Source organism: Pinus tabuliformis, chromosome 3_2 (assembly GCF_031772625.1).
Source record: "Pinus tabuliformis cultivar Carrire ecotype Pingquan chromosome 3_2, CPIR1, whole genome shotgun sequence".
Taxonomy (NCBI): domain Eukaryota; kingdom Viridiplantae; phylum Streptophyta; class Pinopsida; order Pinales; family Pinaceae; genus Pinus; species Pinus tabuliformis.
Window position 1 is genome coordinate 390,512,059 of NC_142302.1, and position 26,031 is coordinate 390,538,089.

The following is a 26,031-nucleotide window of genomic DNA, read 5'->3' on the forward strand; positions in this document are numbered from 1 at the left end:
TTACACGATGGACTAGCTGAAGGACATTTTGGAGGAAATACCACAGCTCACAAAATCCTCCACGCAAGTTATTATTGGCCAGCACTATTCAAGGATGCTTATGAATAGCAAGTAAGTGTAAAACCTGTCAAACTGCAACTGGAAGAGAAAAGAAGCCAACATTCCCTTTGCAACCAATGAACATCCAACAACCATTCGAATAATGGGGATTAGATATAATTGGTGAGATTGTTCCTAACTCTTCCAAGAAGCACAAATACATCCTTACAGCTACTGATTATTTTACAAAATGGGTGGAAGTTATCCCCCTAAAGATAGCTAATACAAAAAGCATTACGGACTTCATTGATCAGTACATAATTACCAGGTTTGGCTTACCCACAGCTTTAATGTTTGACAATGCATCTTATTTCTCTGGAAATACAATGGTAGAATTTTCTTTGAAGAGAGGTTTTAAGTTAAAGTATTCAGCCAACTATTATCCACAAGGTAATGGACTAGCAGAATCGACAAACAAAAACCTCATCAGAATCATCAAAAGGACTATTGACCAAAATCATAGGAATTGGCACAAAGCATTGACATTTTCTCTTTGGGCAGACATAATTACACAAAAGGCCTCCATTGGTTCTTCTCCTTTTGCTTTAGTTTATGGAAAAGAAGTTGTTCTCCCCACAAACATAGCAATTCCATCTCTCACCCTAGTGCAATTCATCAATGAAAACCCTTCCTCCTCCCTGCAAGCAAGACAATTCCAGATTCTTAAACTAGAGGAAGAATAAGAAAAGGCTAAAGCAACCCACTTCCATCATCAGCAATTAGTCAAATCCTCTTTTGATACAACCTATATCAGTCATAAAATTTTTGAAGTAGGTGATCTAGTTTTGAAATGGGACAAAGCACACAAGGAAAAAGGTAAACATACCAAATTCCAAAGACTATGGCTTGGCCCTTTCCAAGTCATTGATAAAATTGGTCAATCAACATTTCTTTTACAATATTTATCAAGAAGGACAAACTCCTTGCCCGTTAATGGGAAAATTCTCAAGAAATACTTTTCCTAGAAGATAACATCTTCTGATTTTGCATCATATTCCCTTTAGAATTCTTAGGAAAATAAAAGTTAAGTAGTATTTACTTTTGGTTTTTGAAAATAAAATCTTTAATAATATTTTTGATTTTTCGCTTCTATAAGTAGGAAAACTTAAAGAAATAATTAGGACATTTGAGTATTAGAGTGAGCCTGATTTCTTTGGAAAAACTTGATCTTGCTGAAATATTTATTCTATGAACAAACTCTTACCTTTACAAAGTATAGATGTGATGTTATCAATCAAGAAAAGAATCTTTAACCTAGTAAGGACTTTCTGTAGATCAGTATCTTAAAACTCTATCATTATCATCCAAAACTCTTAAATGAACCAATGATTCACCCCATCTGATAAATTTTTTTGTTTTCATAGTGTAACTCTAAAATATAAAATACTTAGAAGATAATAAGTCTCATTATGAGCTTGTTTACCATGATCATAGGGAAATAATTAAACTGATATTACCAAAACTGCATACCAAAATAGGGTAATAGCCAATGATCTAATCAATCAAAGGAAAAGGGGTCTCATCAAGAGCCAAATTGTTCAGTTTAGTTACAACCAGTGAGTGGCATTGTCATTATTAGGTTACCAAGCCTAGACAATGTCTTTTAAGAAACAAAAAATAAAAAGACAAGATCCAAATGAGATTGGAAGCAAGTGAATATCATTTTGAATTTTGAAAATTGCTTCAGATGGGACAATGAATCATTGTTGGTTAAAAGATAACCCTATCGAGGCTATGAACACCTGCTAGCAGCAGAGGCTCTATCTGTGATAAATGAGTAAAAAATAAAAAACTAATCTATAGAAAGACACCTTCTATATCTCTTTAAAATCTTAGTATTGACTGGAGAAGGCATTTGTATTTTTATCACTATAAAGAGTAAAGTAGTTGAATAAATAGACTGGGTAAGTGATTATGATTCTAGAGAAATGTTTTTTACTTTATAACTTATGTAATTATTATTCCTATAAATCTTCTTACTTTGAAAGTTCTAGAAATTTCAGAAAACCAATTAGAGATAATTGGTTCTCCCAAGTGAATCGCCAATTGTTGTACTATGAAACAACCCCCCCATTTATGTATAGTAATAGCTAATGTTACACATATAAATGGGGACCCTTTTTTTATTTTTAGTCTTTAGAAAATAAATCCTAACTCTAAGAAATTGCCTCGAAAAAAACTCTTATAACCACCCAAGTTTAGGATCCCCATTGCAAATCGCAAATCACATTTTTCCATGTGATGATCATAAACACCTTAAAGAAATTGTGATACGCGATCAAACCTCTCACTGCGACATACTGAGCAAAACCCCTTAAGAAATCACAATCGCATTTCACAAAAGTCGCAAGTAAATAATACCTACCACAATGTCATCCACCAACAATTTGTGAAATGTGATATTGCGATATCCGCAATCACATTTCGCATCATGAACATGTAACACTATATAACATTGTTTTAAAAAACTGTGATGCGTGAATCAGGCAGCACGCATGGGAAGTAACTATGTTTTAAATATAATAATGAACGGTTTGACAGGGTAATTAATATTTAGCGACCCGAGGAGAGGTAATGATTTTGCAAGTTATGGCTAGTTAATGTTGAATATCTCATTTGAAATCCTCCCATGATTCAAAGTATTTTCACAAAGCTTTCAGCCTTAATCGCCCAATATTGTCTGCGCTGATATATCTCGTCCATTTCAGGCAAGCTACAAAAGATATGTCATTGCGGAAGGTGATGCAGAAATAGAAAAAGTTGAGCATTGCAGAGTCCGAGCTTACAGAAATGTCTCTTATATTCTCTGATACGATCTGCAGTGCTAACAGAGGTGCAACAACTTGGGAGGTGATATACAATAGGCTTGAGGACGAGCATCCCAAGATTACTGTCACAAGAGCAAAAACTAACTCAATAAGACCTTTAGGACTCCAATTCAAGGATGCTGCCTGTTCTTTCCTTCATAGGATAGGAGCGAGAGATAAAATCCTCCCATACACTGATATGATCAGGTGGGTGGTGGAAAACCTCACCACTGAAGATAGGAAATTCAAGAATTCAAGAATGGAACTCATGGGGTCATTCAGAGCAGAGGACTTGAAGAAAATGTACCATATACCTGACCCTCGGGATATATATGATAAGGCATACGTTGCCAAATTCACGAAGAAGAATGAAGAACCCCTCAAGATGATTCAGGGCCAGAGAGTATTGGAGAACAAGTTCAAATTCGATAAATCGAGTATGTATCCTATAGCCTCTTTGGTGAACCCCTACAACTATGCAACTACTATGTTATGTAGACTATACGGGTTACCTAATAATGCTAATTTTTTCATAGAATGGATTCCTATGATTGATTCCTGTGTTAATTCCCACAACATGAATTGGGCCACCATCCTATCTGATAACCTAGCCACAATCATCATTGAATATTGACAAAAGAGATGCTCCTCTCCAGATAACCTTCCTCCATTCTATTTTAGTGCCTACATTATGGACACCATTTGTTTCTGCACTAAATTTCCAATCATGGGTTGGAAATGGACCTTGCAGGACCCCTACCCTATCCATCTCAGCCATAAGCAAATTTGGGAATCCCATTATGTGCCCCATTTCTATAAAATATGTCATGCTATTATTTTGCCAATGTATCAATTAATTTTCAGTAAGAAAGCCCCCAGGTTTTCCCAAGAAGCCGCTACAAACCTTCTGGCTATTGGAAAATATTTTTTTGAAGAATGGTTCACCTACATTAGCGTTTTTGGTAGCACAGCAGACCCACATGTCCTCTCTTTGTATGTTTCTGATAAATTTTTAGCAAGAGAAATAGTCCACCAGACCATGGGAAAATGCCTGACCCAAGTTCTCAAAGAAAGCAAGAACTTTCAATGGCCATCTTTTCCTATCAGGCGCAGTTCTTTCTCCTTAGAAAATTTTAATCATTCTATAAAGGAATCGGTAAGCCTGGAAGGTCTCAGGCTCCATAATTTGCCCAAAAGGCAGTTTGATCCAGACAAGATAGCATACAACATCACCACTTTGGTAAAGATCAAGCCTTATAACCATGAGGCTAATCATTCTAAAGACCTTTTACAGTCGGCTCAATCCTTCAAACAATCATTCGAATGGGCAAGGACAAATATGAGTCCTAGATATTTTGAGATCTTTTGAGAGTTTAGCAACAAAAGGCTTGAGTTTATCCCACTAAATTTGTTGAAAATCGAGGACAAGCCTACTCCCAGTTTGACTGTCACCAGCGAGGCACCTGATTCTCACTTAGAGTCTCATGCAGATACAGGGAAAGCACTGAACACAAAGAAGGCCCAAGACATCAAGACTACTGTAAAATCCAGTAGGAAATTAGCCAAAAAGCAGGGTATGAGTACCCCACCCAAAGATATTGTTTTGGAGATCAAAGGCAACAGTCTGGAACAGGAGTGGGATCAATTCAATAAGAAACTACAAGACACTCCCAAGACGATAGATGCCCAAGAAACTACGGAGTATCAAACTCCTCTACATGTTCAGAAGAATACAAACTCTGAACCAATGGATGAGCAAGTGATGACGTCTCAGTAGACTGAAATCATCCCCACTCTGCCCACATCAGAAATTGTCTTGAAGGTAACTGAAATCCCTCCTCTTGATGTATTCTACAGCCCACTACACAAGGTTGTAGTAAGGAGACAAAGGAAAAGGAGAAGGATTGAAACACCTGAACTCCCACCTGGGAATGAGCAAATGGACATAGTTTGGAAGGATGTCCCTTCCAACCTAGCTAAAAACTTGATGAGATTGTCACAGTTTACAGGAGCATACGCAACCGATATCATGGACAAGGCTACCGCAAATATCTCTTTTGTTAAAATAAAAAGAAGATTGCACAACTCAAGCAGCAACTCGAAACAGAAAGGGCAAGTGTAAACAGGCAGGCTGATGAGCAGTTGGTGCAATTGCAACAAAGAATGGAGGTACTGAAAATAATCCACGAAGCAGACATATCAGCCAAAAATATGCAACTCCAAGACTTGCAGCAAGATATGGAAAAATATAAGGATGTTCCTACTGTCGAGGAATTTATCAAATAGACGCTAGAGCTTAATTCTCTCTTATTGAAGCAACAAGAACATTTTTTCCAGAAGATGTCACATATCGCTCCTTATTTGATCACTAGTGACCAGGATAAAGCGATTAACTAGAGAATTGAGTTTACTGGTTTGAACACCAGAATCTCAGAGTTCATCAAATGGAAAAAAATAGAAGAGGGGAGGAAAGCCAATTTGCCTGAGATTGAGAAGACACACAAGGACATTCTTTTCACAGATTGGGACGGAAGGATCAAACAAGCCAAACTAGCAGTGGCAAGAGCGGCTGAGGTGTCAAAGAATATACTAAAGGTGGTAAACCATACTTTGTTTGCCAACTTGGTAAAAGAAGGCAACTAGAAAGAACTTCCCGATTTGAATGAATTGCATAACATGTGGAAGGAAAGGGCAAAAACTCAAAGGGAAGAAAACGAAAAGTTGGCGAAGACCGATTGGGAGTCGTATTGGCAATACCTCGTCAAGCCACACAGTCAAATCATGACCCTTAACTTCTCTCTCCACTCGACTCAGCAGATGCTGCCACCTCTCATAGATGTGATTTTTGCAGGACATGTTAGAACACATTTCAGGGCACCTCCTCAAGTCAAACTGATGGCCGATATATGTGATTTGAAGGAAAATCTAGCAAACAACAAATCATCATCATAGCCTCTATTCATCAAGCCACTGATTTTTTTGGAGTTAGTTAACTAGTTAGGAGGAAGGTTGTTTGAAACCTCCTCAAATTTTTGTATAATCTACTTTTGAACATTAGTTAGAATATTATTTATACCCTTCTCATGCATTTAGATAAGGGTCCAAAATTTTACCAAAAACATTTGCAAAGAATGCACTATCATAAGTTTGTGAATGCTTTGGTGAAATTATGGAACATGATCGTTTCTTTTAAATATCAAACTACTTTCCTTTGTTGATGCACTTTTGTATACTTGGAAAATAATTTGATCTGAAGAAGGAGTTAATCTATGTCATTAGTCAAATGAGCAAAACTTCACATATATGGTACTTTTATCTTATGTGATTATTCATGTTTTTGTTTAATTAGTGACAACGCTTTATTTTGATGAATTGTGTAGGAGATATGTTTTTTCTATTAAATCATTAATTGCACTATTGTATGATGCTTAGCTGAGATTATTTATTTTCATATATACATATCATCACATATGCGATATAGTTTATACATTTCTTTGACTAACTATTGGGTTGTGTTATTCTTTGGACCCTATATTAGGTTGGGCGGGCCTACCTATGGTTTTGTGCATGATTTTTGCACATTGTTTTGGACATGTTGGTTTTTGGTCCATGGTATTGGATGCTTCAGCATGTATAAATATGTATTGTAGCATTGAAAGGAAAATAATGAAAAATCAAGCTGGTAGTCCCGGTTTTGGGATCCAAGGGAAAATCTCTGTGTATATGTGTTTTATGTGTTATGCTCTCGCATTGTTTATTTTCTGTGTTTTAGAATTCGTATGTAGGTAATTTCTGTATGAGGTTAACACCTACATTTGGTATTAGAGTTGTTTTGGCTTCAAGGGGACATATTTTTTGCTGAGGGGTTTCGCTCGGGCCTGTGGTAGACCCCGTTTAGTGGGAGATTTGCAGGATTGATTCTAGTGGTGAAAGAAGATGGCGAGCAGTGGAAAGATAATGATCGATAAATTTAATGGTCAGAGTTTTGAGTTGTGGAAACTCAAGATGGAGGATTTGTTGGTGGATAAAAGCTAGTGGATCGCAGTAGATCCAAGTACTAAACCAATGGGAGTGTTTGATGAAGAATGGAAAAGGTTGGCTTGGAAGGAAAAGAGCAAAATACGATTGTGTGTCTCAGATTTAGTATTGTTGAATGTATCAGGGCAAGCTACGACAAAGGCTTTGTGGGACAAGTTAGGGACTTTGTACCAATCTAAGTCTTTGGTGAATAAACTGTTCCTACGGAAAAAGTTGTATAACCTGAGGATGAAAGATGGAGACTCGGTGACAGAGCATCTGAATGCATTTAATACTGTGGTAAGTCAATTATCGTCTGTTGATATCAAAATTTCAGATGAAGATAAGTGCATTAGTTTGTTGTGTTCTCTACCAAATTCATGGGATAGTCTGGTTATTGCAATAGGTAGCAATGCAACTGCCTTGCAGTTTGATGAAATAGTCTCATCCTTGCTGGCGGAGGAGATGAGACGGAAAAATATGGAGAGCTAGAATGGTGATGCCTTGTATGTACGAGGACAGTCCCAAAATAGAAACAAAAATAATTCATCGAGTGGGATATTTGAATCTAAAGGGAGATCTAAATCTCCAGGAAAACCTGTAAAGGTGGTGTGCTGGAAATGCAGAAAGGAAGGGCACTACAAAAGGGACTATAAATCTAAAGCTCCTGACAAAGGAAAGGGATCTGATGATGCTCCTTCTGCAAAGGTGAAAACCACCTTAGATGAAGGTGGGGATGTGTACTTGGCTTCTTCAAGTACACATGTAGATCATGAGGCATGGTTGATTGACTCAGGTGCATCCTTTCACTTCACTCCCCATAGAGAGTGGTTTTGCGAGTATGAGAAATACGATGGTGGTGATGTCTTCTTAGGGGATGATAGGAAGGCTAGAATTGTTGGTCGTGGAAAAGTAAAGTTGAAGTTGCAAGGTGGAAGGGTTAGAACACTTCTGGGTGTTCTACATTGTCAGACCAGGAGTAACTCCAGACTAGGCAAAAAACTGATTCATATATTTCATTAGGTAGCTATTGTTATATACATGAATGTGACTGATCAGTTCATCTTCTTGATGACTATTCACATTCCACATTCACCCAACCGCAGAGGATTAGGTGTCAACATTCCCCCCCTTAATCTGAAGGGATGTTGGTGAGTCCAAGCATCGTTCTGAATCTTTCAAGCTTTTCTCTTCCAAGCGCTTTGGTGAAGATGTCTGCAATTTGCTCATTTGTGGAACAATGACGAAGATGGATTGTTTTGGCCTCAACATGATGTTGGATCAGATGATATTTAGTATTGATGTGCTTTGTACGATCATGGAACTTTGGGTTCTTGGCCAAGTTTATTGCAGAGGTGTTGTCAATCATGAGTGGAGTTGATTGTACTTGTTTTACCTGCAAATCTTCAAGAATTTTCCTAAGCCACACAATTTCTTTCGTTGCTTCAGCTACTGCCACGTATTCTGCTTCTGTTGTGGAATCTGCTGGAACTGATTGTTTGTGTGATCTCCAAGAGACAGCTCCTGATCCAAGACTCATAGCATATCCTGAAGTAGATACTCCAGTTTCTTTGTCTCCATCGAAGTCTGAATCAGAGTATCCAATCAAGTTGAAGTCGTCCACCTGTGTATACTTGATTCCAAGGTCTTGAGTTCCCTTCAAGTACCTTAGAACTCTTTTTGCAGCAGACCAATGTCCCTCACAAGGCTTTTGCATAAACCTGGAGAGGATTCCAACAGCAATTGAAATGTCTAGTCTGGTAGTAGTGAGGTAGATGAGACTTCCTATAAGCTGTCTATACTTTGTTGCATCCTCAAATTCCTTTCCTTCAATAGATGTGAGCTTTAAGTTTTATTCCATTGGAGTAGAAAGAGGATTGCACTCTGTCATGCCAAATCTGTTTAACAAATCTCCAATGTATTTCTTTTGAGAAAGAAATATGGATTTTGGATGTTGTGTTACTTCAATGCCAAGATAGTAATGAACATAGCCCAAATCAGTCATTTCAAAACTTTTTCCTAATTCTTTCTTTATGGATGCAATATAGCTTTCATTGTTCCCTGTCATTAAAAGATCATCTACATATACCACAAGATATACAACTGTTTTGCCAACTTTCTTGACAAATAAAGTTGCATCATCAAGATCAAAATGATTGAAGTTGAGTTTCAGAAGATGCTCAGTTAATTTTTCATACCAGGCTCGCGGTGCTTGTTTGAGGCCATACAAGGACTTCACAAGGTTGCATACTTTTTGTTCATGTCCTTTCACAGCAAATCCTTCAGGCTGGGACATAAAAACATTATCTTTTAGATCTCCATTCAAGAATGCCGTCTTTACATCCATTTGATGGACTTTCCAACCGTTCTAAGTTGCTAGTGCAAAGAGTGTCCGGATGGTGGCCCATTTTGTTGTGGGGGCAAAAGTTTCCTCATAATCGACCCCTTCTTTCTGTGCAAAACCTTTTTCCACAAGCCTAGATTTGTGCTTGTCAAGTGAGCCATCAGCTTTGTACTTGTTCTTGTAGACCCACTTGCAGCCAATTAGTTTGGTTCCAAATGGAGGGTCAACCAGCTTCCAAGTTCCATTCTTTATGAGGGCATCATACTCCTTTTTCATCGCTTCTTTCCATTCATCATGAGAAGCAACTTCTTTGAAGGAAGTTGGTTAAAAATCTGTAGACAAGTTCAATTCACAATCATAAGTAACATCCATATCAACAGGTGAATTAGAGTCATCTACATCACCTCCATTTTGTCGGTTTGAATTTCTAGTTCTTGTTTTTCCAATTTCATCAGGATGAACACTTTCAAGTGTCTTTGTCAACCACTTTGGGGGACCTTTCTGAGATGGTCCAGGCTGCTCTGTTGATTGAGTTGGGACTGAATCAAGATTGAGTCTCCCAATTATATCAATTACATCACTTAAAGCATCATCCGTTGTTGGAGTTTCATGCAGGGGAGATTGTTCTTCAGAAGAAGATTCCACATGTTGTTCTAGTATAGGAATCCCCCCTTCAAGATGTGGAATATGATTATCAAATTCTTGAAATGATTTCGTTTTTGCGAATCTATCCAAGTGATCAAGTTGCCGCTCAACAACATTGTCAGATTTGGATGATTCAAGAAAAATGACATCTCTAGATACAACAAACTTTTTATTTACTTCATCATAGAGGTGGTATGCTTTAGATGTGTTTGAATACCCCAGGAAGATACACTTACGACTTCTAGCACCAAGTTTGTTTCTATGTACCTTTGGTATCAAAGCATAACAGGTGGAACCAAAGATCCTGAGATGTTTTACCGAAGGAACGTGTCCATACCACAATTCATAAGGAGTCTTGTTTCTTATAGCATTAGATGGACATCTATTCTTTATATATGTAGCACATAGAACAGCATCAGCCCAAAACATTATCTTTACATTTTTGAAGAAAAACATGGAGCGTACCATATTCAAAATTGTTCTATTCATTCTTTCTGCTACACCATTCTGTTGGGGATTATAAGGTACAGTTGTTTGATGTTTAATCCCATGTTGGCAAAGATAGTGTTCAAATTCATTTGATGTATATTCTTTTCCATTATCAGTGCGAATAGACCCAATATGAGATTGTGCATCATTTTCAATCCATTTATGAAAATTCTTGAATGTTTGAAAAGCATCAGATTTTTTCTTCAATAAATAAACCCAACACATTCTGGTGTAATCATCAATAAATGTCATGATATATTTATTTCCATTTGCAGAAGGAACAGGCATTGGACCACATAAATCTGAATGAATGAGTTTAAGCTTCCTATGTGCTCTTGAATGTGAATCATGAAAACACTGTTTGCTATGCTTTCCTAGAATGCAAGCATCACATTGCTTATGTTTCCTAGGAATTGTAGGCAAACCAACAACACCATTTTTCTTCAATAAGCAGAGACTGTCATAGTTTAAATGTCCAAATCTAGCATGCCATAATAAACTTGATGGAAGTGTACCTTCTTCGTGATGAGAAATATATGAGAAATGTTGTGCATGAGCAGAGGTTCCTTGCAGTTTGAGAAGCCTTTCTTCTTCTATTCCCCTCATGACAAGTGAGTGGTCAGATGCTTTTCTTACCTCAAGCTTGCCATCAAACATATGAATGGAGTGACCTTGCTGGCGGATGTGGACCAAGGACAAGAAGTTTCTCTTGAGCTGTGGGAGATATAGAACATGATCCAGAAGAAAGTCTGGAAGACCAGGTAGTTTAAGCCTGATTGTGCCAAGCCCTGATGGCTTGATTTTTGACTGATCTGCAAAGTATACTGCTCCATCAACATTGTCAGTGAAATCTTCAAAAATATCTTTCCTATGAGTCATATGATAGGTTGCTCCTGAATCAAGCAACCAATCATTTTTCGAAGAAGCAAGTGAAGCATTAAACAAATCTTCATTTACTCCAATGTTACATTGTGCCTCAATATAGTGAGCGGATTCAGGTGCTTTACCTTTGTCTATATCATCAATTTTACCTTTCTGCTGGTTTCTTTTCTACTCAATTTTGTCCCATGGTAGCTGGCATGTAGAAGCATCATGTGATCCATTTCGTTTGTAGCGAATGCAATGCAGATCTGCTTTTTCTCCTTGAGAATGTCTGCCCCCCCTGCCTCTGAAGTATCTTCCTCTTCCTCTTCGTCCACCTCTTCCTCTTGTAGAATCTTGAGCAGGATGCTTTTCTTTATGAGCAAGGCAAACAGTCTCTTCAGAAGATTCAGGGACTGTCTTCTTTCCAAAGGCTTTCTCTCTTTCAGCAAACTTTTTCACAAGAGATTCAAAGGTTATATCTTTAAGATTTCCATTTGCTTGTAAAGACTCAAGATAATTGGAGTAAGTAGGATAGAGTGCCTTGAGAAAAGCAATAAGAGGGATATCCAGCTCAGCCTTAGTGGATTTGATATCATGCATTATGGATTTAACTTCAGATGCAAGAGCAAGAGGATCATTATTTTTCAGCTCAAGAGTGAAGAGTTTAATCATGAGCTGAACAACTTCAAGTGCAGAATGTGAGTCATAGAGTTCTTTGAGCTTTTGTAAAGCTTCAAAGGCAGTTGAATATGATGAAATATGATGAAATATGGCGACTTACTTCTTCATTTACAGATATTGTGATTAATGCATATGCTTTGTTGTTCTTGTTATCCCAAATGACGAGCTCTTTGTCTGATGTAGGCTGTACTGGGTCATTGTCTCCTTCTCCAAAACACACTCCCTTCCACAACTCATTGAAGATGAGGGTGTGTTTTATCATCCTGGACCATTCAGGATAGTTCTCCTTGCCAGTGAGAACTATCCCTACCATAGAGATGATTGAATGCATTCTGTAAAAATTCTTCTGTTGAAAAAAAATCCTTATGTCACAGCCTTATGCACTTTATTTTCCTCTAACGTTTGATAGAAGCATCAGCATTTCTTTGTACATATCACTTCAATATATCATGCAATACTACTATGTTTTGAAAAAATGCACAAGGGATCACTTCAATATATATCAATATATCATGCAATACCACTTTGAAAGCAGCGCAATATATCACTGTATCACTTCAATGTATCAATATATCACTTCAATATATCATGCAATACTATTTTGAAAGCAGCGCAATATATGACTATATCATTTCAATGTATTAATATATCACTTCAATATATCATCCAATACTATTTTGAAAGCAGCGCAATATATAAACGCTTTAAAAATTTTGAATGATACTGCACAATACTCAAACGTTTTGAATGATATTGCACAATACTCAAACGTTGTAAACTCTCAGTCTTCACTGTTTCAGCAGATTGAGTCTCTTCCAAGCGCAGAGACAGTGTACTCTACTCCACTGTCGGTCAATTTGTGAAATTGTTGTAGCGGCTGCAAAACATGGAAAACAGCTTTCGTTGCACTCTGGCTGGGGATCGCATCTCCATGGATCAAGTTGCTCAGCTCAGTATTGCCAACCCAAGAGTTTTTGTACTCGATGTCTTTCCCTTGCTTTTGGCATAGCTCTTGAAGCTCAGTCACAGGATGTAGTTCAAGTGTATCTGGACTCACTAGTGGTTCTAACAGTGACTTGAATACCTCCCACACTCGATCTGAGGAATATCTAGAGTCAACAAACACTGCACCAGCTATGGATTTCACTATGTTAGCCAGAACTTTGGGGGGCTTGAAATCTCCACAATGGAAGGATTTGGATTCATCTTCAATATTTTCCACAAAGTCCTCGATGATCCGTTGCAGAGCCGGTGCATCTTGTGTGGAGAGGCAGCGAATTGGTTGCGATGGAATCTTGAGCCTTTGTCAGCGGTGGAGAGGCAGCGAAAAGGGCCCATAACCGATGCGCATAGAATCAATGAGATGCAGGACAATCAATGAGACGCAGGACAGAGGCAGCGCTCAGGTATTCATGCGCAGAGAATCAATGAAACGCAGGACAGAGGTAGCGCTCAGGTATTCATGCGCAGAGAATCAATGAGAGGAGTTACGACTATTCTTAGGACTGGCTCTGATACCATGTCAGACCAGGAGTAACTCCAGACTAGGCAAAAAACTGATTCATATATTTCATTAGGTAGCTATTGTTATATACATGAATGTTACTGATCAATTCATCTTCTTGATGACTGTTCACATTCCACATTCACCCAATCACAGAGGATTAGGTGTCAACATACATATTCCTGCATTGCCAAGAAATCTGATTTCTGTAAGCAAGATGGATGATGCAGGTGTAAAAACAGTGTTTGAGAAGAATACCTGCAAGATGGTTCGGGGAGAAATGGTATTGATGCGGGTAGTTTGGATTGGAACTCTGTACAAGCTACAAGGTAGCATTGTTGTTGATGGGTGCAACAGTTATGTGGTTCCTGAAATTGGAGCAGAAAATCTAGTGGTCTCTGGAGAGAAGACCATGTTGTGGCATCAAAGGCTTGGAAATATTGGAGAGAAAGGCCTTCGAATACTTCATGGTAAAGGTATGCTAGAAGGTATGAGTAATAGCTCTCTGGATTTTGATTTCTGTGAAAATTGTGTATATGGGAAGCAGAATCGGGTGAGTTTCCCCTCTGGTGGTAAGAGGGCGAAATGGATATTAGAGCTTGTGCACAATGATGTGTTTGAACCTATGAAGGTTCCATCACTGGGTAAGTATGTGTACTATGTATCATTTATAGATGACTTCTCAAGGAATACATGGATATATTTCCTTAAGAATAAATTTGAAGTCTTTGACAGGTTTAAAGAATTTAAGGCTCTGGTGGAAAACCAGACAAAGAAGAAGATAAAGGTGTTCAGGATAGATAACGATGGAGAGTTTTGCAGTAAGGAATTTGAAGAATTCTGTAAGAAGTGTGGTATAGCACAGAAGAAGACTACTCCATATACACCTCAGCAAAATGGAGTTGCAGAAAGAATGAACAAGACGTTGATGGAAAGGGCAAGAAGCATGCTCAGTGGTGCCGGGTTAGGATAGGAATTTTGGGCAGAGGTAGTGGAGACAGCATGTTACCTGGTCAATAGATCACCTTCATCAGCATTGGAGGATAAGACTCCACAAGAGGTATGGACTGGTAAGAAACCCTCTCTTTCACATCTAAGGGTGTTTGGATGTGATGCATATGTACATGTTCCAAAGGAGAAATGACCCAAGTTGGATAGTAAATCTGAAAAGTGCATCTTTATTGGGTATAAGGATGGTTTAAAGGGTTATAAGCTTTGGAACCCAGTAACAAGGAAGGTTGTGTATAGCCAAGATGTGGTGTTCAGAGAGGTGAAAGATGTTATTAAACATGAAGTCCAACCAAAGGAACCTGAGAAGATATAGTTTGAGCTAAAGGAGGAAGAATCAGACTCTACAGTAGAGGAGGAATTAGAAGATGAAGAGCCACAAACTCCAGGTGTGAGAAGATTAGATCAACAAAGAAGGTAGCCAGAAAGGTATAGTCCATCTGCTTTCTGTTCAAATTTTGCTTTATTTATTACTGATGATGATCCCAGAACTATGAAGGAAGCAATAGATTCAGAGGATGGAAAACTCTGGAAAGAGGCCATGGTTGATGAAATGGCATCTTTGCACAAAAATGAGGCTTGGGATCTGGTGGAGTTGTCGGCTGGAAGGAAACCCATTGGTAGCAAATGGGTGTTCAAGAAGAAGACAAATGCAGAAGGAAATGTGGAGAAATACAAAGCTCGGTTGGTAGCAAAAGGTTATTCCCAGGTGTCGGGAATTGATTTTGGTGATATTTTTTCTCCTGTTGCCAAGGTAGCTTCTATTATATTACTTTTATCTCTTGCTGATGCTTTTGATTTTGAGGTAGAACAGATGGATGTGAAGACATCATTTCTTCACGGGGATCTAGAAGAGGAGATCTACATGAAGCAACCTGAAGGCTTTGTGGTGAAGGGTAAGAAATAACTAGTATGCAAGTTAAAGAAGTCTCTATATGGGTTTAAAAAGTCACCAAGGATGTGGTATCAGAAATTTGATACATTTATACAGGGACTTGGCTTCACCAGAAGCAAAGCAGATCACTGTGTGTATTTTAAATTAATTGGTGACCGTGTTATTTATCTGGTCTTGTATGTGGATGATATGTTGTTGGTTGGAAATGAAAAAGAAATTATCCAGGATTTGAAGACCCAATTGTCCTCCAAAATCGACATGAAAGATCTAGGTGCTTCAAACTATCTTTTGGGCATGGAAATTAAAAGAGATCGAGCAAAGAGGAAGCTCTGGTTAAACCAGAGGAAGTATGTCGAGACAATATTGCAGAGGTTTATTATGCAGGATAGTAAACCGGTGAAGATTCCTATTCTTGTAGGTGTAAAGCTATCTGCTGAACAGTGTCCCAAGACACAAGAAGAGGAAGAGGATATGTCCCGTGTTCCATATGCAAGTGTAGTCGATAGCCTGATGTATGTGATGGTTTGTACTAGACTAGACATTGCACATGCAGTGGGAGTATTGAGTAGGTTTATGTCAAAACTAGGGAAGGAGCATTGGATAGCAGTGAAGCGGGTTTTCAAGTATTTGTGTGGCACTAGTGATTATGGTTTGTGCTACCAAGGAAGACCAAGATTGGATAGAGTTTTGGATATCTGTGGCTTTGTTGATGCGGACTAGGCTGGAAATCTGGATCAGAGAAGATCTACAAGTGGGTATGTGTTTAGCCTATTTGGAGGTGCAGTCAGTTGGATGAGTAAGAAACAATCTATAGTGGCACTATCAACTACAGAGGCAGAATACATGGCAGCCACTCATGCAAGCAAGGAAGCAGTTTGGTTGCAAAGATTATGTTCAAGTATGGGGTTAGTACATGGAGCTATAAGGATAGACTGTGACAGCGAAAGTGCAATTTTCTTGGCAAAGAACCTTGCTTACCATTCAAAGACAAAGCACATTGATGTTCAGTATCACTTTGTGATGGATATGATAGAAGACAAAAAGGTGTTGCTGGTAAAGGTGGACACTTTGAAGAATACTGCAGATGCATTGATAAAATCTGTGAGCTCTGAGAAGTTCTCTTGGTGTAGAGAAACAATGGGTGTTGCAAGGTTGGATAAATGACTAAGTTTTCTTGTCGCCCCCTGTGGAAAGAAAACAACAAGTGGGAGAATGTTGGGTTGTGTTATTCTTTGGACCCTATATTAGGTTGGCTGGACCTGCCTATGGTTTTGTGCATGATTTTTGTACATGGTTTTGGATGCGATGGTTTTCGGTACATGGTTTTTGGTTTTCGGTCCATGGTATTGGATGCTTTGGCATGTATAAATATGTATTGTAACATTGAAAGGAGAATAATGAAAAATCAAGCTGGTAGTCCCGGTTTTGGGATCCAGGGGAAATCTCTATGTATATGTGTTTTATGTGTTATGCTCTCACATTGTTTATTTTCTGTGTTTTAGAATTCATATGCAGGTAATTTTTGTACGGGGTTAAAACCTACACTAACTATTTAGTCAAAGAAATTATCTTTACACATTATCATCTCTGTTTTATGTGTGATTGATCTTTATTATCACATTTCAAGTAGATATCTTTGTAGATCGCATATTATACAGAAATACCCAGGTTTATATTAGATCAAGTTAGCTAGAGATTTGCATGATATAATAGGTCATTCAAGTTATCATTATTCTATTGCAATCACTTGTAAACCACTCACTCTCATTTTAAAACCCATACTAGGAAACTAGTCCCATTATCCCCTGTCGGAGCCACCTCTTCAAACGGAAAAGGAGTTGTCTTAAGGTCTGGACCCGGTGGTTATCCCCCATATTGGAGCAGCAGAAATTTGAGGCTTCAACAAAAGGGTAGAACCTTGGCTCTAGTAGATGATACTCTTGATAATTTTCATGCACTTGTCATGATTTATTTCACATAGAAGGATAACTCATTGACTCCTATACATGAGTCTGCTGGTAATGCTTGCTATAATCATGATGAAAGAATATAGAAAGAGAGATTGACACTCTCATTTTTTTGACAAATGACCTTACTTGATCTTATTGATAATAAAGATCATGGTAACCTTTATGTTAGAGGTATAATTATGAGATTGATATTCTAGATATCCTACTACCAGTGGTCATGACTTGATATCATATGGTTAAACTGAATTCCCTAACTTGATGGAGTGACTTGATAGAAAGTGTTATTATGTTCATAATCTCTAAGATATGATGTTGCATCTATATGCTACTTTGAGTCTAACCTTTTATGAAATATTGATGTCATGATGTTGATAGCCATGATAGATATATGTTTATGATCTAACAGATCTGTTGTTTCATAACTCTAGTAAAGACAAGTTGATGACACAAATTCCCAGTCAGAGAGAGAATCTCTTCTCAAGATTCTTATTCTTATTACTATTTTCATTATGTACTGTTGAAGTATGATTTATGTGCATTTGACATTATTGATCTGCAACAAAGTATCAAATCTTAAGCTTGTACAAGAATTAGGGTTTTTGCTCTGGAAACAGTCACAGAACTGGGAAATCTTGTCCATGGACACACGCATGCTAAGGCTCAGGTAGTGTCCAAGCAGCTAAAGACACTCCCATGCTAGCCTAAAGGGAGTGTCCAAGGGTTTGATTACATTTGACCTTCATCTGAATCCTTCTAAAGCTGTCTGAACTCTGAATCAAGATGTTTATGACATATCCTGCCACTGTAATATGATTTCTGAAGTGGATGGGTTAAATTGTTGATCACATAAAAAAGAAGTATTGTGCATGAAATCAGATGGTCGCCTAGAAGATGTCAGTACCACAGATTTGTTACAAATAAAAACAAGATCTATAAGAATGAAAATATTGAATGTTTTCCATAACATGAACATGGAGACTAAACTTGTGTTTGCACGTGACTGAGACATACATATATATATGTCACTATGTTTGTGCTACAAGAGGTTGGCATGATTTGGCTGATTAATATAGATGAAAAATATTTTGTAAAATAACTTTGAATTGATGAGTGAGATATTCTTTGACCATAGATATCTCTACAATAGCAAATTTGGACTTGACTTGATGTTTAATGATATGATTTGACGATTGTTGATTTTCCCTGATGTCTAATGATCTAATTTGATGATTGTTGATTTTCCCTGATGTCTATGCTATGTGGGAATAATGAATTATGTGGGTATTCAGAAAAAAAATGGTTTTGTATTATCCTCTTTGTTCCTAGCACAATGATTTAGGTATTGATAGTTGTGATTCAACATGAAATTGAAACTCACATGACTCATCCTTGTTGTATGCATTTTCACCTAGCAACAAAATGACTTGTATTATGATTATGAGAATGATGTGATAAAGTTCAGATTGATAACACATGTTTTCTAACAACTTGTTGTCATAGATGAAGTCCACACTTGATATGTTCTCTACCTGTCACCTGGTTGAAAGAATTGATACTATGATATTGATGACTTTGATAATGGTTGTGATTTGACTTCTAAACCTTGATGAGTTGTTGTTGATGTGATGGTACAACATTAATGTATGCACGGTTGATTATGCTGGCTTAGTAAGGCACTACGCTTGTAAAGAGAATTGTATGAAGCAAGCTCCCTGATCTAGATATGTCTATAGTTGACAGTTATATGATGAAGTCAAGATGATGAGTTCCAAGGTATGCCTTTGATTTTGACTGCCTTTTGATTTTGACTATGGTTTTGGTTTTATAACTTGATGGTCTACACTTGACAGGTGATGAGCCTCTAATGATCTAAGTAAGAGGGAGATGGCCTTTGAAGCTTGAAATGATGTATCATGGAATGATGAATTGATTTCTGGAATTTGGAAAAGAAATTTTATATTGCAAATCTATTGAAAATTCTTTTGAGTAATGAAAATGCAAATCCTTGAATACTCTGATTTGAAGTTCAAATATGTTGTTGAACTTGACATGGCATCCATTAATTGATTGAATCATTGATGTTCAATTTTTGAATATCCATATGTATATGTATGATGTGCATAGAACTTGAATAAATTCATGATTGAGATGCTTCATTCACATAGCGTTGTCACTGAGCATTGTTTGAAATATTTGTATGAGATATTCTATTTTTGAGACTCACATAGTTCTCCTATGATATGTGATGTCATGGATGCATTGTTATTGATAGAGATTACTGTTAAGCACATTTGGATGTTTCTTTAGTATGATATCTGCCATGATATCTTAGACGATATGCCCATAGTATGATTGAGGATGAGTATGATGTTTCTAGCATGGATAGTTATGAGGCAGGATGAAGAAGCTCCTTAGAGAGTTATCTGAGCATGATCTAGATATGACATGGATACATTATGATATGATTGGCAGAAAGTCCCATATTTATAGTTAGGATAGAGATACTCTCATATATTGAGACACTACAGTTGTTCGAAACAAGCTCAGGCTTGTGTTTGGAACCTCCTTAAGAGGGAGGATGATTATGGTATCCTTTTGTGATGTATATGATTATTTATGTTTTGACATGATATTTGATTTAATGTATTGTATGAATAGGAAACAATTGCTATTGAGACAATATGATACCAGATGATGAGAGCAGTGTTGATCGAGGACACTGAGCCAACTCTTCCTCCCTCTCTAAGCTCCTAGGGTGAGGAATTGAGATGGAGAGCTCCTAGGGTTGAGGGAACTCTAGAAAATAGGTATGACCCTTAACTGTTACCCATAGGGTTGAAGATGCTACTCCCCTATCTTCATAGGTTCAGAGAATGCTACTCCCATGCTTGATCTTTGCCGACCCCAGTTGGCATCATACCCATAAGCTGGGTTTATCAGGAATATCGCTCCTCGTTTGGCCAACGAGTTGAGAGTGTACTTGGGGTGTACAACCCAAGTCAATTATGATGCAGATGTTCTACCACATGACTATTCAAGGTCATCTATGGGAAGATCAGTAGGCAATAGGATGGGTTGAGATAACCCTATGCAATTCCAGGTTGAAATTGAGCTCCCTAATGTGATCCCAGGGTTGAGATGTGCTCCCCTGTGTGTTTAGATATCCTATTGATAGATATGGGGTTGTAGATGTATAGATCCCCCATGAGATTCTGGGTCAAGATGTGCTCCTTGATGTGGTTCCAGGTTGAGATGTGCTCCTTGATGATATGCTCTCCGATGATGATTGATGATGATATTTTGGGAAGAAGCCCACTGACAAAGATTCTAGGTAGAAGCCTAATGGATAGAGGGTGGTATCTTAAGCTCCCCTCTTGTAATAAATTCTTCTTCTTCTAGATTTGAGAATGTTCAACATACAAGTAGGAACAATCAAGAGATAATCAGGAATAAGAAAATGATAGATCGAGATGTACAATAATGATTTGTGATGATGAAACACTTAAGATGGACATGGAAAGATGAATACATGAAAAACAATATACTTGATGATACGTGATGACACTTGAAGATTCCAGAATGACATATTGAACGATGGACATATAGTGGTAGGTTGAATTCTATGTAGTTGAGAGGGAGTGTTAATTTTTTCAAATGCGGTCAAATTACACCTTGGACAACTCAGATGAAGAATTGCAATTATCAAAGCAAAGAACAATGTGTCCCTATGAAGAATTAACAGTTATCATTTATATATTTTATGTCTTCATCAAATTGTCGATTCACTCACATTTTGTTAAGGATTTCAACAAGCTTGTTATCTTTTTAACGCATTGTCATACTCAATTCATAGCATTTGACTTTCTATTTCTAGAAATCGTATACTAGTTTTTCACCTTCTAAAATCGATTGCTCAAAAATCAAAGAATATTTGATCGCTTACGCTTGGAACAAGTCACCTAAAAATATTACATCAATATTTCCAAAATAATCCAACGGAATATACTTAATTTCACACAAGCATTTTTTGCTGTGGTGTAATAATGTTGAACCTATCAGAGACGCCTCATTAATCAACATAACACAAATATATTCACAATGTTTTGTCAATGTGTCTAATTTTTCACCTTTAAGTGAAATATATTCTAATTTGTTAAATGGTAAATGGAATGAAAAATGCAATGTTATACCGTCTGCATTGAACGTTTCCTTCCTTATATATGTTGCGATGATTCCTTTTAATTGACATGGGTCATATTCAAACATGTTATTGTATAAGTGAATTAGAGATTGGAATATTTCTATAACACTAAACGTTTTTCAACCACCCACACCACCTGTTACAAGTACATACAATAGGTCATCTGGATTTCTTTTCTTCTTGTCAACTATTTCTTTTACTATTTTTGCATGTTCTGGGTTAAAAATTCTCACGATTTCATAGAATTTTGTTTCTTCTAATACTTACGTTTGCTTTTCAAGTTGATAAGTTTTGTCAATAATTAATTTTTCACTTTTAGCCTTTTGCAAATATTGTATATTTGATTCGATATCATATTCTTGGTAACATTTTTCATTTTCTATGTCTTCACATGGTGGAAAACTAATTTCAAACAATTCGCTCTCTTTGTTTTCAAGCTTAGTAACAATGTTATTAATATCGATCCACCTTGTCATTGTTTCATTGGTGAATTTTCGCTCATTACATTTTATGATTTTCTCAAATAAGAAATATGCATTCTCCCAACTCAAATATAGTTCCCTAAATACGTTTTTGTCAATATGATATGGGACATACAACATCAATTGTTCTCTGTAATAGTTATCAACATCAATATGTTTATTATACTTTACATACCTTATAACATATGGTCTCTCAACGCTTCCTCTTTTTTTGCCTTGCAGTGTATAACAAGATGCAAATTCTACTAAACATACATGTTCGATGTTTTCTGGTCGTTGCAGATAGTGATCGATAATTGATAAACATGTTATGTTCTTTGAATCATCCGGTTCACATTCTAGGTCTCTTGGTTTCTTTAGTAAAAAAGATTGATCATCTATTGTTGAAGTATTAATAAATACACATTTCCTTGAACTAGTATTCAGTGGAATTGGCAACACTATATATACAGCTTGTTGTGCAGACATTTGTTGTAAGTTCAATAAATATTTTCCAAGCCTTGAAATTGTTTCGATGATATCACCATCATTCTTTTGACACTCACTCCACACACATTTAAACATCGATGTCATTGTTTTATCTAGCTTTGTCATGTATGAACTACAATAACTAGTTGCAACATATGAATCAAGTACAAATTGAGCATCAATATTTGCACCCCAGATTAACAAAATATGTTGAGGAAAGATATTAGTCCAAATTTCTGTTGGTTCTCTTTTCAAAAAATTGTTCTTTGTTTTAGAGTACATTGAATTGCATGGATATAATCTGATTCACCTATATCTATTTTTTCCATAAAACTATCAAATGTATATGTCTCATCTTGTTCCATATGCTCAAGTGCATCAAATATTGTTCTTTCATTCACCTTTGTTTTTGCATTGTCGAATTCCATAGGTTCAAGTATTTGTGTTCTTGGCATTGGTGGTATTGGAAAATTGAACCTGTAATGCATATGCTTTCCTTTCCTACAAGTGCTTGTGTGACAATGACGTTGGGAAATTTTCATATTTGTAGGTAGTTTGGTTGAATCGCAACACAAGTACTTGTCAATGAAGTTTTTGATTTCATTATCCATACTTGTTCCATAGATGAGATCATTTTTAGTCCATATCAATCCATGTTCATGTTGGCTTCCTCGATTTTGGAATTCTATTACAAAGAAATAGTCAACGATATCACCAAAGTACTTGGATTCATGTGAAATTAACTGACATAAAGAATTCATTCTTCTTCTATAATATCATACACAGGTGACGGGGTCATTTCTTATCAATGTATCAATATCATCTTCATCTACTTCATTTTCAGCACACAACCTTTTTTATCAGTGTATTTGTTGTAAATCCTTTACTAAAGGCTCCCAGATATGTTCAACATTGCTAAATGCAACAAAGAAATTTGGATGACCTAATTTTCGAATCATTTCATATAAGTTCTTGCGCAAATGAAAAAAAATAGTTTGGCGATGTCCGTATTCATTTAAGATCCATATAGGCAATGTTCGATGCAAGAATACATTTCAAATTTTCCTTTGTTTTAACATCTTTAGATATTAGTTTTTTTCCTTTTAACTATCCTTTTCTTATATGAATCCAAATACAACTAAATACTTGATTGAGGATAATTCACATTGTCTTGTAAAAAAAATTTGTTATATGATATGCAAAATCATGATCTTGATGCAAAATTTCCCACTTAGCAATATCATGATATGTAAAGTTTCTTGTAACAATGTCTAATCCATTTTTTCCATAAAACTGTGTGGGAAAGCCCATCTCTTCTGAATACGGATCTCTGAATCTTGCCAAATGTTTATAGACTTCACCTAGACTAATGTTTATTTGATTATTGCGAAGATTAAAAACTGTACAAATTGCTAAATCCATGTATCAATGTCTTTGTCACGGGATCTTCATCACAATAATCATTATCATCATTTCTTCCTGCATCTACATATATCTCACATGCATATGCATAATTTTTTTTATCAAAGACTTGTTTCAAATTTTTGTTTATTTTGACATTCTCTAGTCTATAGAGTGGTGTTTTACACAACTGTCTCAATTCCCTAATGACATTATGAACACGTATGTTCACAAAAACAAATATTATTTTAAACACTAAATGTATTTTAATTGCCATGACCATAGTATTAGATTCATTTATGTCATGAGAAAGTGAAATTTAAATTCGAGATATGTTAGCAGGTACATTGATTTTTCCCTCAGTCAATGCCAACTGTGGTTTTATAAAACATTGTTCAAGTTCTCATATTTGCAAAAATGGTAATCGTAATGATATCAATCGTTCCTCCAATTCATAAAGTTCTTTTACTATGGAAATTTGTCTATTACAACTAATTTGCTCTGGAACTACAAATTTGATAACTTTGTCATTGTCTAGTGCCTTTCTGCATTTCTTGCATATGCACTTAATTTTCAACACATTGCTAATTTGTTTTTCTATGACATCTCTTTTAAACCAAGTTTGATTTCAAATTGCACAGTCATAAACATGAACATCTTGTATTTTCTTAAAATATTGTTGTTCAGCCAATGTCTCAAATGTATAATTGAACATCTGTAATGATTCTTTATGTTCTTTAGTAATACGCTATCTTGCCTTGACTTTTTGCATTTCGATTTTCTAGTAATCTGACTTGTTTCAATGACATTTTTGTTTCTTATGTATTTTTTGAGTTCATGCAACGAAGAATGTGGTATTTTTCATACATTGAGAGACTTTGTATTAAGTTATATACTATTTTCATTAATGTCCATGCTCTTAGAGGTGGACTTTTTTCTAAGAACATTTGTTTCAAAAAAATCCTTGTATCTTATATTCTTTTTGACTCTATGCATTGATAGTCATGATCTCTTGTTTGCATTAGTAAATTTTGTCTCAATTTCTATGCCATTTTCATTCACATCCATGTTTTTGAAGTCAAAAATATTATTGCCACTATGCTTTTTATTCAATTGTTTTGTAAATTACTTTTCGTTAATTGTTTCAATAACACATGAAATATGGAATATCATTGTAATATTTATTTGATAGGTTCATAATGCAAATGACCTGCAACCATACCAAATTGCATAATATGGAATATCGTCCTGTCTTTGTCGAATCCACGAAATTTAGACACAATAGCCAGACTGCTAGTAGACCATATGTATATTTTTATGTTCAAGATATATTGTATCCATTCATAAACAAAAACACCATTGTCTATCTTCCCTTTTTCATATGGCATTGCTAATTGTATAATGTAACCTTGCCAATCTTCTATTCCAAGAAATCGCTTAATTGCATCTTCATTCATGTATTTTTCTATACAGTTTAATGCAAATGAATCATTATACAACATTTCATTACATAATGTTTGAGAAATTATACGTCTTATACAGGGAAAACCATACTCATTCTCCATCAATTGGCATATTGATTCAAAACAACTTTCACTGTAAATACTCCTGAATCCAGAAAATATCTTAACCAAATGATTGTCCATGCTTTTATCTATTATGATCCATCCATGTTTTCTTTCTTTGTATGTTTCTATATTTATCATAGATTCATGATGAGTTCCTATTGAATTTTTTTTCCTGGAAAGCAGTGGTTTGAAATGTCCAACAATTGAATTATCATCATGGAAAAATATGTCATAACTTTATTCGCACAAATATGAATTAAAATGCAAATAGTTTTTCATTGTTGTCTTTGAATAAAGTCTTATGGGAATTTTTAGCCAGTTAGATAACCAATGTATACAAAATATGTCTCCCAAGGGTCCTCGTTCCCCTGAGCAATAGTACGTGAAGCTGATTTTGTCATCTTTTCCAACTAAACATCCAGGCTATCTACACCATGCATATGTTTTAATGCATCTATATTCATTTCACATTCATAAGATAGTATAGCTTTGGTGTTCCCTTCATGTAAACAATTCCTAAAATTTTCTATTGTTCCTTCACACAATTTTGTTGACATATATCTAAAATGCAATAGAGTTCACATACTA